Source organism: Phaseolus vulgaris, chromosome 8, assembly GCF_051622355.1.
Source record: "Phaseolus vulgaris cultivar YP4 chromosome 8, ASM5162235v1, whole genome shotgun sequence".
NCBI lineage: Eukaryota > Viridiplantae > Streptophyta > Magnoliopsida > Fabales > Fabaceae > Phaseolus > Phaseolus vulgaris.
The window spans coordinates 29,415,817-29,431,270 of NC_143505.1; positions in this window are offsets into that span (position 1 = coordinate 29,415,817).

Below are 15,454 nucleotides of genomic sequence, written 5' to 3' on the forward strand. Positions count from 1 at the left end.
GGTTGGAAGAGGGGGTTGAGCAGGTGGAGAAGGTGGTGCCACCCTCTTCCTTTTCGTGACAAGGCCATCCTCTGTGACCTCGTCGTCCTCTTCTTCCTCCTCTTGGACGATTTGGGGGGCTTTCCGTTTTGGCCTCTTAAGGACCAGCTTCTTGCGCTGGGTGGGTTCCTTGGACGGTGATCGCCCATGAACGATAGCCTTCTCGACCGCCGAGTTGGGAACCGTCTGAGAACCGGTCGCCAACCCGTGGTTTCGGGCGAGCGCCTTTAAGTCGGCGAGCATGTTCTTACCCAACATGGTGTCTGCATGAAACGAAAGTGCATGAGTTAGCTCAGAGAAGAAAAAGATAAGTGTATGAGGCAATAAAACGGCAAAACAGGTAATATATTCAGAAAAGGTAAAACCAAAGTCTTGTGCGTATCGCACAAGACGCCCAGAAGCAGTATCAGAAGTAATATCAAGACAAGAGTGTAGCGTCCTAACCTATTTGGAATTCTAACTGGTCCTCAAAGAATTCGAAGGAGATCAGGGTGGGGGTCAGGAATGTTATGTTGGCGTCTGCCACCCTCTTCCAGAATAGACAGAGGTCTCGGTCCAAAGCTCCCATGCTATCAGGACTTCTGGGCCTCCTGAAGCAGCTCTTGGACTCCTTTTTCCCCTTGTCCACCCAGTACAAGGGGAAGCCGTCGAGAAGGGAAGTGTCTTTATCGTTTGCGCGTACTTGAATGAACTTCCCCTTCCAGTCCTTGTACGATTGCTGGAAGATGGTAAAAATGGATCTCCCAGCAATTGCGTTTAAGCTGACCCACAGGCGGTCGCCTGGGTGCTTGGCCTCAAAAAGAAACAAAAACACGTCCACCGACGCGGGCAGCCCCAGGTGGTCGCACGTTATTTGAAAGGCTCGAACAAACGCCCAGCTGTTGGGGTGAAGCTGGGCGGCAGCGATGTTGAGCTCGGTCAAGAGTTCCCTCTCGAATCGAGTGAGAGGAAACCTGAGCTTGACCTTCTTGAAGAAAGTTGTGTAGACGAAGCAGAAGGGCCCGTCGGCGCTTACTTTGTCATCAGCGCACACTGGCAGAGCGGCGGGGCAAGGCAGCACCATCATCCTCTCGTCGTGCTCCTTGTGAAACGATTGATAGGCCTCGTCCCCCTTTGTCAACCGCAAAACTGCTCCCGCAGTGTTCACTGACGAGGTCTCCTTTAGAAGGGTTGGGTTAGCCCAGGGGTACAGAGTTTTGAAATCTGGCAGAGGGGCGGGGGCTCCTCCAGCGTTAGATGGAGTCGCCTAAGCCAGGGCAGTTTGGGAAGATGCAGGCCTCTCAGCCTGCAAAGAGGAAGCACCACGAACTTGTGTTGGGTCGTGTGCTTGTGAAGAAGGGTTTCGCGCTGAAGGAGGGGGGTTCGGGGTGATCTTTGTGCGAGTCATGATAGCAACTGCAAAGGAAGAAGAAAGAAAAAAAATAGTCAGGAGGGTTACAAAGGCTGACTCGATCAGAGAAGGAAGGTGAAAGACGAACGAATGTGAGTTCGTTGCGACGATCGACAAAGCCCTAAGTTACGCAGAAGGAGAAATGGAAAACAACCCACAGCGTATGCACCAGGCAGTTACAGGATGATGCAAATTGGTGAAAATGCAAGGAAACCCAGCAGATGAAGGAAAGTAGTTACCTTTCGATGATCAGGAAAACGGTGAAGGGAGATGGTGATCTAGAGCGTCGAGGAACGTCGAGAGTTTTCGCAGAAAGAAGTGAGAGCGTTTGCAAGCATGAAGGAAAGTGATGGAACAGTGGAGCGTAATGGGTTTAAGGGTTTTCGAAATAAGTTAGGAAGCGCTAACTGCAGATGAAGAAAGCCGTTGATGAAGCCACGTGTCGAACGATGGGTGAAGGGTTTGGTGGAGCGTCAGAGCAGCAGAAAGTACAATCGCTTGGAATTCTGCATCAGTGCCACGTAGATCGGTGTTAACGAAGGCTCTTTCAGTCTTTTCGCTAGACAAGTCTTCGCTTAAGACTGGGGGGCTTGTGTACCGCCCTGGTGGTCGGGTGTGATGACGTGGCACCCTGCTACAGTGTAGGCGTGTTAACAAGGCGCCAGGTTGGCAGATAGGAAGGAAGTCGGGAGGCACGTGTAGTCGCCAGTTGTTAGGTTGGCGTGTTCCGATTTCCAGCTTGCTAGAATAGGCGATCGCCAGGTTGAAGATGAAGTCGCCAGATGTAGACTCAGGCGACCAAGCAGTCGGAGATCGCCAGAACAGGCACATCGCCGAAGATGAAGGAGAAGCAGATTATGAAGGCGGCCGGCGAGACCACAGGGAAGGTGTATGAAGGCCCTAACTCGCCAGTTCCAGTAGAGATCGCACTCCTAAGTTAGCTGTGCACTGGGCAGTACCATGCATAAGTAACTTAGCCAAAATGAGAGCAGAAGCGGCGCCAAGTCAGGGAGCCTCCAGATGATGGCACGTGTACAGTTGGATGCGAGCCACGTGTCCAAGTCTGTAACTGCCAGGAGAGAGAAAACCACCAGGTATATAAGAGTTCTTAACAGACTTTCTGAGGTACGCACGTTCAGTTCATACACTTTACGCTTGCGAGTGAGAGAGGATTTGCACGGTTCTCGTTCTCAGTATTTGGTGATACCGTCACTGACTTGAGCGTCGGAGTGCGATCGGCCGCAGCGGCGCCGTGTCGTTTCTTTGCAGGTTCTTGAGATAGATCCCGAAGAGGAACGGAGGTGAGAAGCGGTGCGCACGTCGATCCTTTGACGAGGCATTCTCCAGTGCTCCGGTCAACAGGCAGGATCAATTTCTCTTCAAACTTAGTGTTGGATAGAGCTCCAAAATTTGAAAACCATCATTTGAGGATTCTCTTGGAAAAACTTGCAACTAAGTTGTCATTTTCAAATTCTTATCATCCTCAAAAGAATGGTCAAAATAAAATTGAAAACATAGCTCTTGTTACTATGCCTAGAGAAATCATGAAAGACAACCACAATTCTTGGGATGAGTATCCTTTTTCTATTGAGCATGCATACAATAGAGTAGTCCACAAGACTACTAGTATTTCTACATTTGAAGTTGTATGTGAACATAGTCCTCTTTCTCTTTTTGCGTTGTTACCACTTCCTAAAGGAATTATGCCTAAGGAACAAGTAACCACTATTGAAAATTTTACAAAGCATGAGAGGATTAGAGAACACATGCAACCATCAAAAGAGAAATATTGTAAAAAGTTTCCAAAAACAAAAGAAAAACAAAAATGGCAACTTCATAAAATTGATTTGTATATAACTGCTTCAACTAACTCATTTGCTTTATTTGATAATTCCCCTAAGTGGACGTTTGATCCAGGAGGGCAAGCATAGTTGAAGAAGCAAGAGGCTGCTATCCGAGATCAAATCTCTAGATCTGAGGATAGATCTTCTCAAGGAGAAGGAGATGATGGACACCATCCAACCACATCCATTCCCCTAGCCATGAAGAAGAAGAAGCAATGGATTTGAGGACAAATCCTTTTCAAGAGGGAGGGGATGATGGAAGAGGCCCAAGCACAAGCCCACATGCAAGCCCACCAAAGGGTAGATTTGGGCCAACCATAGAGTTATGGCCAAGAGGATCCAAGAAGACGTTCTTTTACATGTTCAAATGCCATAAACTCTAGTGTAGAGTAGACTTTAATTTCTTGTCAAAATTATCACAGGAACTTTATTTGTAATTTTCTTAGAATTAATTTTGGCACCTAAAACACCAACCTAGGTAAACTTAGAGTTTCTAAAAAAACCTCTAAATTTTCCAAGGCCGGTCTAGAAAGCCCATGGAGGGGGTGAGCATAAAAACTAGACACACCCCTCCCCATGTGCCATGTGCATCTATGTGCTTCACATTTACATTTCATTTGGCTAGCATTAGGGTTGCATTATGGTCCTCCTTAGCCTATAAAAGGAGGAGCCTACACCTTGTATTTTCAAGTTTATTGTGAGTAAAGTTATGCTGCCATTTTGTGCCAAGCTTTGCTTCTCCTAGAATTCTAGGCTCTAAACTTCACATCCTTCACCATTCCTTGGGCTGGCTGAACCTCCCTATAATCATACCTTTCATGCACCTTCAAGATCAACACCACTCTTAGGAGGATCTTGCTCACACACCTTCATAGCTTCCGCACCACTTTTCTTACATGATTCAAGAAGACCTTCATGAAATGCCATCATTAGGGAAAAAAGAGTGCCCCCTTCAAACTGTTTTAACAGAAAGCATGTAAATTTCTTCATGTTCGTTTTTACATACAAAGCTTTAACTATAATATAACTTGAGGTTTGTGGCGTTCCAGGTGCGAGGAATCGCCCCTCCTTCTAATGTCTCTAAGCGGTAGGCGCCGTTCCCGAGCACCTCGGTTATTCTGAACGGTCCCGTCCACTTAGGCGATAACTTGTTCTCCATCTCGTACTGATGGGCCTTCCTCATCACCAGGTCGCCTTCTCTAAATTGCCTTGGCATCTCCTTAGAGTTATACCTTCGCTCAATCCTCCTTTTTACTGCCTCGGCCTTTACTCTTGCCTCCTCCCTGACCTCATCCAGTAAATCCAGATTCAATCTTCTTTCTTTGTTCGAGTCTTCCGCCACAAAGTTATGGAATCTCGGCGAGCTTTCCTGGATTTCAACTGGAATCATCGCGTCACATCCATAAACCAAACTAAACGGGGTCTCGTGGGTTCCTAACTGTTCAGTGGTATGGTACGCCCAAACTATGCGGGGTACCTCTTCAGCCCTTCTCCAGTCTTCTCTTTAAACCTCTCAGCAACACCCGATTGGCAGACTCTACTTGGCCATTTGTATGTGGGTGCTCGACGGATGCAAACACCTACTGTATTCCCACCTCTTCGCATAGCTTCTTCAACAGGTGACTTGCAAACTGAGTTCCATTGTCCGACACCAGGCGCTTAGGCACACCAAACCGGCACACAAGATTCTTCCATACAAAGCTTTCGATCTTATGTGCGGTGATCTGGGCCACTGGCTCCGCTTCGATCCACTTGGTGAAGTATTCAATCGCCACCACCAAGTACTTCATCTGCCTGACCGCCAATGGGAAAGGTCCCAGAATGTCAATTCCCCAAGTATGAAACGGCCAAGGGTTGTAAATTGACTTCAGCTCTTCTGGGGGTGCCTTGTGCCAATCGGCGTGCTACTGACATTGCTTGAAACATTGAGCATACTTCTTGCAGACCTCCCTCATCGTTGGCCAGTAATAACCTGCACGAAGAGTTCTTGCAGCCAGAGCTCGACCCCCGATGTGACTCCCACATATACCTTCATGGAGCTCGGCCATAATTCTTGTACATTTTTCTCCGTGCACACATTCTAGGAGTGGGTGTGTAAACCCAAACCTGTACAGCTCCCCATCGATCATGGTGAACTTGCTGGAGTTCTTCTTTATCTTCCTAGCCTCCGTCGGATCCAGCGGGAGAACGCCATCTGCTAGGCAGCGCTGGTATTGCGTTATCCATGTGTCTGGCTTATGTATAGTGCAGACCTGCAACATGTTCACCCTCTCCCCTCGACATGCTCTTATTCTCGGCGATCTCAAGGTCTCCTGGGTCAAGGACCTATGACTCCTCGCCACTTTCTCCGTCGACTTGCTTATCTGGAGGACCTGGTGGTCTGCCACAAACGCCCTGGGCGTCTTTAGAGTTTCTTGAATAACTGTTCTCTGCCTACCCCCCTTACCCGAATTGGCGAGCTTGGCTAGCAAGTCAGCTCGGGCATTTTGCTCTCTGGGTACATGCACCACCTCAAACGAGGCAAAGGAACCCTTCAACTCCTGCACATACTCCAAGTAAGCTGCCATCTGTGGATCCTTGGCCTGGAACTCGCCTGTTACTTGTCCCGTGACCAACAATGAGTCACTCTTGGCCATCAACACCCTAGCCTCCATCTCCTTAGCCAACAAGATGCCTGCGATCAACGCCTCATATTCTGCTTGATTGTTGCTAGTTTTAAAAGCAAATCTCAGAGACTGTTCTATCAGCACGCCGTTGGGCCCTTCTAGAATGACTCCAGCACCGCTACCCTGCTGGTTAGACGATCTGTCCACCGAAAGTACCCAACGAAAATCGTCCCCCTCAACTCGTGCTGCTTCCGACGAGAGCTCGACCATAAAATCAGCCAAAATCTGCCCCTTGATCGGTCCTGGGGGCTCGTACTTGATGTCGAACTCCGACAGCTCCACCGCCCACTTCACCATTCTCCCAGCTACATCGGGCTTCTTCAAGACTTTCTGGAGAGGCAAGTCGGTCATCACCAGCACTGTAAAACTGTGAAAATAGTGGCGCAACCTCCTCGCCGAGAATACAACCGCCAGTGCAGCTTTCTCCAAGGCCTGATACCTTACTTCTGGGCCTTGCAACACCTTGCTAATGAAGTAAATAGGCTTCTGGATATGATCTTGATCTTGGGTGAGCACCGCGCTCACCGCCCTCTCAGTTACAGCAAAATACAACCTGAGAGGTGTTCCCACCAAAGGTTTGCACAGAACCGGCGGGCTCGCCAGGTACTCTTTAAGCTTTGAGAAAGCTTCTTCTCATTCCTTCATCCAGACAAACCTATTGTTTCACTTCAAGCATTGGAAATACGGATGGCCTTTCTCTCCACTAGCTGACACGAAACGAGATAGAGCGGTCATCCGACTTGTAAGCTGCAGCACCTCCTTCACGGTAGCCGGGCTCCTCATCGCCAGGATGGCAGCACACTTATCAGGATTTGCCTCTATTCCTCTTTCAGTTAAGAGGAAACCCAAGAACTTCCCTGCCTCTACGCCAAAAATGCACTTCTCAGGGTTTAGCTTTAATCTGAACATGGCGATCGTGGTAAACAGCTCCTCCAGATCTGAGACGTGCTTGCTTTTCTCTAGCGAAGTCACGACCATATCATCTACGTACGCTTGCACATTCCTTCCCAGCATTGGTGCAAGTACCTTATCCATCAACCTTTGGTACGTGGCCCCCACGTTCTTCAGCCCGAAGAGCATCACCTTGTAGCAATAGCACGATCTCTCAGTGATGAAGGCGGTCTTCTCTTCATCCATGGGATGCATCTTTATCTGGTTGTACCCCGAGAAGACGTCCAGAAAACTCAGCAACTTGCACCCTGCTGCGCTGTCGACCAGGGCATCTATGCTTGGCAAAGGGTATGAATCCTTTGGACAAGCCTTGTTTAGGTCCGTGAAGTCGACGCACATGCGCCACTTCCCGTTGCTCTTCTTCACCAGCATGACATTAGCTAACCACTCAGGGTACTGGACCTCCCTGATATGGCCTGCGGCGAGGAGCTTTTGCATTTCATCCCTAATCGCCTGTCTCCTCTCCTCATTGAACTTCCTTCTTCTCTATCGCACTGGTCTGACTTGTGTGTCCATTGCCAAATGGTGACACTAGAAATCGGGGTCGATTCCCGGCATGTCTGAAGCAGACCATGCAAAAGCATCCAGATGCCGTTCTATCACCTTGGCGATCTGGACTTGGAGCTCACATTTCAAAGATCTTCCCAACTTGAAGACCTTGCCCCCGATCTCCCTCTCGAGCCACTCCTCGACGGGTTTGGGCCTGGTTTCCCTAGCGATCACCGCCCTGGCGATTCCCGACTCCCTAGCTTCCTCTGGGCGGTTTCTCGCTTCTTCTTCCCGTCCGGCGCTCTTTCCCTCAACCTCAGCGTCTACCATGACGACATCGCCTCCGGCGGTCACTTCCATCGCCGCATCAACAACTCGTCATTCTGTTGGCCTGGGCTTCACACCGGGAGGCGGCGTCGTGGTGATGTAGCTCACCGACCTTTTATTCTTGAGGCTATTTTTGTAGCACTTCTTTGTCTCCTTTTGGTCGGATCTTATGGTGATCACCACCCCCTCCATCGATGGAAACTTAACCTTCATGTGCCTGGTTGAGGGCACAACTCCTATTCTGTTGAGGGTCGGCCTTCCCAACAGAATGTTATACGCGGAGGGGGAATTCACGACGAGGTACTTGATCTTCTCCGTCCTCGAGGCCGCCTCGTCTGTGAACGTAGTTCTCAACTCAATGTACCCCCTGACCTCCACCTGATCGCCAGCGAACCCATATAAGCATCCTCCATAGGGCCTTAACTGGTCAAGGGGTAGTTGCAGCTTGGTGAAAGTCGGCCAGAACATTACATCTGCCGAGCTTCCTTGGTCCACCAGTACCCGGTGGACCTTCCTCCCCGCCGTGACCACCGAGAGAACAATGGGATCGTTGTCATGAGGCACAACGTCCCTGAGATCCTCCTTTGTGAACGTAATGTCCACATCCGGCGAGTGATCTTCGAACACATCCACTGCCATCACAGACCTTGCTTATTTCTTCCTCTGTGATGCAGTACATCCACCACCTGAGAAACCTCCAGCGATGGTGTGGATCTCGCCGTGCGTGGGCACTTCATGCTGCTGGTCCTCACCACTCGCCGGCTGGGAGCTCGACGCTTGCCCCGTTCTCTTGCCCAGCAGGTAGTCATTCAAGAAGCCACTCTTGACCAAGTCGTCGAGCTGGTAACCCAGGGCCAAACACGAATCAAGGGTGTGACCAAAACTTTGGTGGAATTCGCACCATGCGTTTGATTTTGGCCCCAACACCTTGTCTGAGACCTTCTCAGGCGCCTTAAGCCTGGCAGCTATGTTGGGAATGGCGATCAGGTCCGCCAACCCCATAACAAACTTGTACCTTGGCGGGCGATTGAACTCCCTAGGGCGCCCTGGGCCCCTTCCCTTGTTTTTCTTTGGATCGTAAGGATGGCGAGTCCTCTGATCCTTCTTAGCCGCCGCTGTCTCCAGCACCTTCTGTGGCTAGATTCTAGTCTGGGCCCGTGGCCTAGCAGGAGCCACGCTCCCTCTCTTTTCGGCGACCTCACTCTCGTCGGCGATGTGGGCCACAGCAAGTCGCCTAACTTCAGCAAACGTGGCGGGGTGGCCCCTAATCAGCGCCTCGCAGAAAGGTCCAGGCAACATGCCCTTTTTGAAGGCGTATACCAACATCTCCTCGTCTTTGGCAGGCGAGCGGACCATCTGCGCCCCGAATCGATTCAAATTGTCCCTGAGGGACTCTCCCTGATACTGCCTCACGTCAAACAGGTCATAAGACACCCTAGGTGGCGCCTTGTTCACAATGTACTGGTCGACAAAGAGCTTCGAAAACTGCTGGAAATTGGTTATGTGACCTGTAGGCAAGCTAACAAACCATTCCAGCGCTGTTCCCTGGAGTGTGCTCATAAACATCTTGCAATAGACAGCATCTGAGCCTCCTGACAGCATCATCTGCGTGTGGAACGCAGTGAGATGTGCTTCAGGATCCTCCACGCCGGTGAAAGAAGCTTTCAGAGGTACCACACTCGTAGGGATCGCCGTGTCCGTGATCGCCTGAGCAAACAGCATCGGAAAGACGCGCGGTGGCGACGACGGTGCACCTTCCTCAATAGTTGCGCGGCCTCGCTGCTCGTGAAGAGCTTGACGCAAATCCTCAGTGACCTTGCTGAGCTCTTCATTTCTGGCCTGAGAGGCGACCAGGTCTTCATGCATCTTCGCCTGCTCTACGCGCGATGCCTCCACATTTGCCTGCAACGCACGTATGATCTCCATCATTTGCGCCATGGTCATAGCGCCTTCTGCAGCAATTGGCACAACGGGACTTGAACGCGTACTTCTCATCTTTCTCATGAAAAAACAACAAATCAAACTTCAACGACCAAAACCTTCACCAGGGAATGATCGATCCAGCAATCAATCGGTCAAAAACTCTTAAACTTCAAAGAACTTCCAAGAACGCAATGGTATGAAAGGCTAAGCGAATTTCTGCTCTCTCAAGGATATAGCCGTGGCAATTCTCATAAAACTCTCTTTATAAAGAAGAAAAGAGAAGATATCATACTTGTGCTAGTCTATGTAGATGATATTATCTTTGGATCCACAAATGAAGAGATATGTGAAGACTTTGTGAAAACCATGAAAAGTGAGTTTGAGATGTCAATGTTAGGAGAAATGAATTTCTTCCTTGGACTACAAGTTAAGCAACTCAAGGATGGAATTTTCATAAGCCAAGAAAAATACTGCAAGGAACTGCTTCAGAGGTTTGATATGGATCAATGCAAAGCAATCAGCACTCCTATTTCAACAAGCTGCCAGTTGGATCAAGATTTTGCAGGAAAATCAGTGGATCAAACCAAGTATAGGGGTTTAATTGGTTCCTTAGTATACCTAACTGCCAGCAGGCCTGACATTATGTTTGCTGTGTGTTTATGTGCTAGATGTCAATCTGATCCAAAGGAATCACACTACAATGTAGCAAAGAGAATTCTGAAATATTTGCAAGGATCTAAGGATGTTGGATTATGGTATCCTAACAAGGTATCCATAAATTTAACTGGTTTTTCAGATTCTGACTTTGCAGGTTCTAAGGTGGATAGGAAAAGCACAAGTGGAACTTGTCACATGCTTGGATGAAGTCTGATCTCTTGGCATTGCAAGAAACAAGCTTGTGTTGCTCTCTCCACAGCAGAGGCAGAATACATAGCTGCTGGAAGTTGTTGTGCTCAAACCTTATGGCTAAGGCAGCAGCTAAGTGATTTTGGAATTTTGTTAAACAAGATACCTATAAATTGTGATAATACTAGTGCCATAAATCTGTCTAAGAATCCTGTCATGCACTCAAGGACTAAACATATTGAAATTAGACATCACTTTCTAAGAGAACATATAGGAACTTGTGATATACAATTCATTGGTACTGAATTTCAATTAGCTTATCTATTCACTAAACCACTTGCTAAAGACAGGTTTTATTTTCTTCTAAATGAATTGGGTATTATTAGCTTAAATTGTCCTCTGCAGTGAAAATTTCAATCTGTTGTTTTATGATTTAACATGTTTTGTTCCCTGTTTCAGAAATCACAGCTGTGACTAGGAAAGAGAAAGATTTCCTTTTCTCTCTCTCACTTTATCTTTGACTGCTTTTTCAGTTATTAACCAGCAGGCCTATGGCAATTAGTGTGTGGGTATCCTAATTGATTGGATATTGTGGAGGTGCAACAGATTTGGTTTGCCAAAATCAGGATCCAAGATATTCTTACGTGAATCAACACCTGAACCTGCTGCACCATAGGAATAAAATCTGAAGCATATCTGATGGATTTGATTTTTTCTTCAAATCCCATAATTCCTAAAATCTAATCAAATCGTTCTTCTTTAAAATCTGTGATTTTCAAAATTTGGTTTAATGATTCTATATAAACCTAGCACAAATCAGCTTTTCTCTCACACCTTCTCATTTGTGCTATAAGCTGTCCAGGCTCACACTTGCTTCACCACAGGTTTCGTTTCTGTTCTGAGTGATAATTTGTACTGTATTTTTTTTTTCTAGAATTGTATATTAATAAACTGGTGCAGGGAAAAACAGATTGAGCATGGCATCCTCATCACACATAAAGAAGAAATCCAAGGAGCAATCCAGCAGCAACCAAGGCATTTTGGAGAAATGGTTTGCTGGAGATTCTGATGCAATGACAAGGTACATCCATGAGACAAGCAGAAAGCAAGTCAATGCGCCCAAAGTGCTGGAGTTTTCTTGGTTGAGAGAAGAAAATCTGACTGAAGCAAAAACCTTGCTCAAGCATCAAAAGCTGAAGAACTTCCTAGAAATGACTGGAAATGTCTATCCAGACTTGGTGAAAGTCTTCTACAGCAACTTGGTTCAAGATGGAAAAAATTTGGTCTCCCATGTGAAAGGTGTGAAGCTGAAGATTACTATTGAAATATGGAGTAATGTGGGAGGAATCAAGTATTCTGGAATGAAGGTAAGCAAAGGTAACACTGCTGGAATTCAGGGATTCAACAGGATGCAGTTTTACATGCTGAACCAGTGGCTAGATTCCATGCTGGAAATCTCACAATCATTCCAAGACTTCTTTCCTACATCATTGCTTGGCAGCTCACTCCAAGAGGAAGTAATCATGCAACTCTCCATGAAGAAGATTTGATTCTGCTGTACTGTATCATGAACCAACTCAAGGTAAATTGGGTGAGTACAATGTGTTGGGTCTATTAGTGTCTAAGTTCAAGAGGGGAGGGGTGAATTGAGCTTATAGAATTTTCGCAAGAACACACAATTTTTCAGTATTCCAGAGGCAAAAAGAACAGATTGTTTTTACATGAAACAGATTGATTCTTCAGAGCAGTCTTGGCACAATTTGAATTTTGTTCAATGTAAAATTGTGTTCAACAAGAAATATAACAGAACCAGATCAGCTTAATATTGTGAGGATGAAGGATACAGCTATGCTTGGAAATCAATCAAAAGCTACACAACACAAGATTTCAAGAAGTATGATCCTTTCTCAGGTTTTAATGAATGATCAGTTTGTTCACAATTCACTTAAACCATTATATGCAGCAACCTTGTTTATGATCAGAAAACTTCAACAAATCAGGAAGAACAGTTTTCACTTAACCCAGAATTAACAGATTCAATTTAAAAAGAACAGATTTAGTTCTTGACAGAATTAAGCAAAAACCAGAAAAGAGTGCAGGGATGAGAATACAAGATACACACGTTTTTATACTGGTTCACTCATACAGAGCTACATCCAGTCTCACCTTACCCCAAGGTGGAATTCACTAAAAACAGTACCAATCACTTACAAAACCAGCAGTTCTTGAACACTACAAGAACAACACACACAATGCTGAAAAACCCTATTTCAGCACACCTTGCACTCCAAGAAACCCTATCAAGGAGTGACTAACACTTACACCTTTACAAAAAAGAATAAAGGAAAGATTACACCTGAAAAGAAGATGCAAGAACTCAAAACCAGTAGTTCAATTTGCTGCAGAACTGCACCAGCACCTTCACCAAGATTCAAGGTTTCCTAGAACAAGCACACTTGAAAATCTCTTTGGAAAACCTTTCAAAAATTCTTTCAATCCTTCTTCTCACATGGAAATTGTTTGATCTCTGTCAAAAGCGTAATTCCTCAGCACTAATTCATGTGAGATAGACTTTTCTTTATATAGAAAACAGTTTCTAACTTCTTTTCAAAAAACAGTTGAAAAGCAGTTAAGAAAACAACAGATTCATTTTTGAACTTAACAGATTTATTTTGTGAAAACTGCCAACTCAGCTTAACAAAAATAACTGTCTGAGTGGTACCTTTGGTGCCCTAACTAACTTGTGAAAAACCTTTCAGCAGACCAAAGAATAAACCTGTTCTTTTACAGTAAAGCAGATTAAAGTACAACACACAGGCCAGCTCAGCTTAACTGAAATAACGAACTGAGCTTTCCCTTGGTGCCCTAACAGAAATTTAGAAAAGCCTTTTAACAGAGAAGAAATAAACAGATTCTTTCTCCATAAAACAGATTTTATTTGTGTAATGTTTTAAAACTATTAAAACCATTTTAAAAGCTTTTCAAAAAAACCATTAGCCTTTTAAAAGAGAAGAAATAAACAGATTCTTTCTCCATAAAACAGATTTATTTGTGTACTCTTTTAAAACTATTAAAACCATTTTAAAAGCTTTTCAAAAAAACCATTAGCCTTTTAACAGAGAAGAAATAAACAGATTCTTTCTCCATAAAACAGATTTATTTGTGTACTGTTTTAAAACTGTTAAAACCATTTTAAAAAGCTTTTCAAAAACCATTTTACCACATCATGTGCTTGATCTAGACTTGGTTAGGCATCTAGGATAGGTTACACAGCAAAAGGCAATCATACACACTTACAAGCCTAATTACAAATGAATCTAAAAACCTATTACAATCTTCAAAGCACTCAAGCCATTTTCTTCATCAAACACACATCAAGCCTTGGTAGGGAAGAAGCTTCCTCCAGCTTCAACACAATGGTGGAGTATATGCTCAAATCCTCAAGGTTACCAGACTATCGTTTTCCATATGCTATTTTTGTGTCAAAGCTAATCGATTATTTTGAAGTTGACACTACAAATGAGAGAAACGACACCATTAAGGCAACAGGTGAAATAGACAACTCCACTCTCTTGAAGATGGGCTTTCAAAAGAAAGATGACAGCTGGGTATTCAGAAGGAATGCTGCAAACAGAGCTGAAAATGAAGCAGCTGATCCAGAAAATGAAGAAGAAAATGCTGATGGAGTGCAGAACATGGATGCATCACCAGTGCACTCTGCTGGACATGAAGATGCTGCTGCTACAAGTCAAAATGCAATGGTTGCATATGAGGAACCTGAGTACAGAGGTGAACCTCTGTCTATGTTTGAAGGACAAGTGCTAAGCAGGCTGGACACACTCACATATGAGTAGAAGGCACACTATGAAATGACTTACGCCAGGTTTCAACACTTGGATGACCAACTTGAAGGAGTTCAAGTGCAGCTAGCTGAGCTCTACTGCAATGATAAGTGATCCTATATCTAAGTCTTTAGCTTTTATATGTTGAACATTTTGGAATTAATCTGTTTGTCTTTATTCTGCACTGGTTTTTAGTTGATTTCATTGAGGTTTGTAATAGAACTTAATACTGGATTTATAGTTTGAACTGTGATGAATGGCTTGTATGTTTTATCCCATGCTTTATTCTGTTTGATGAATCCAAAGGGGGAGAAGAACAGCCACAGAAAGCTATATGGTACATGAAGGTAGCACAAAACTCACAACTGCTCTATTATGGTTTTATGTCTAAAAATTCTGATGGAGATCAAGCTCAAGAGGACATGGAGGCCAATCAACAAGATCAAGAAGAGGTAGAGGCACAAATGGAGGACGCCCATGGAGGTCAAAGCCCACCTCAAAGGATTACAAGAAGCATGTTCAAAGCTTTAGGAGCTAGGGGACATTTATTTTCTCTTTTTGTAATTTCTTTAGTTGAAGGTGCTTAGAGGGAAACATTAGAAACCTCTTTTGTTATAGCATCTTTTAGGCTTTAGTTAGGAGCTTTAGGAGGGGGGTGCGTTAGTAGATAGGTGTAGGAGTAGAATAGGAGGTGCCAAAGTGAAGGAAGAGGTCACACCTCCCTCATGCCTTGCAATTGGCGCCGGTTCTAGAATATGTTTAGGGGGGAAATTTGAATTTGTTTAGCTTGCATTTTCAGCACCATAGGCTATAAATAGAGGTGCTCTCTCTGTAAAATTTAGATTGGAATTTATCTAAAGAAATTATACTCAAATTTGGAGTGAGCATTGGAGAGCTTTTGAGCCTTCTTCTCTAATCTTATCTTGAAGGATCCATGGTGTCCTCAAGTGGCGGCAGCACACTCATCTAGGAGCAACCACACTTCTAGTGGCGTGATCATTCATCATACATCCATCTTCATGAGCAATTCTCTTCTCCTTCCTTTCTTCTTTGTTAATTCCTTGTCTTAGCTTGTTTCCTTGTTGTTTTTGGTTCGACATTTTCAGATTTAATTTGTGTAGCTTCGGTTCTTTTATT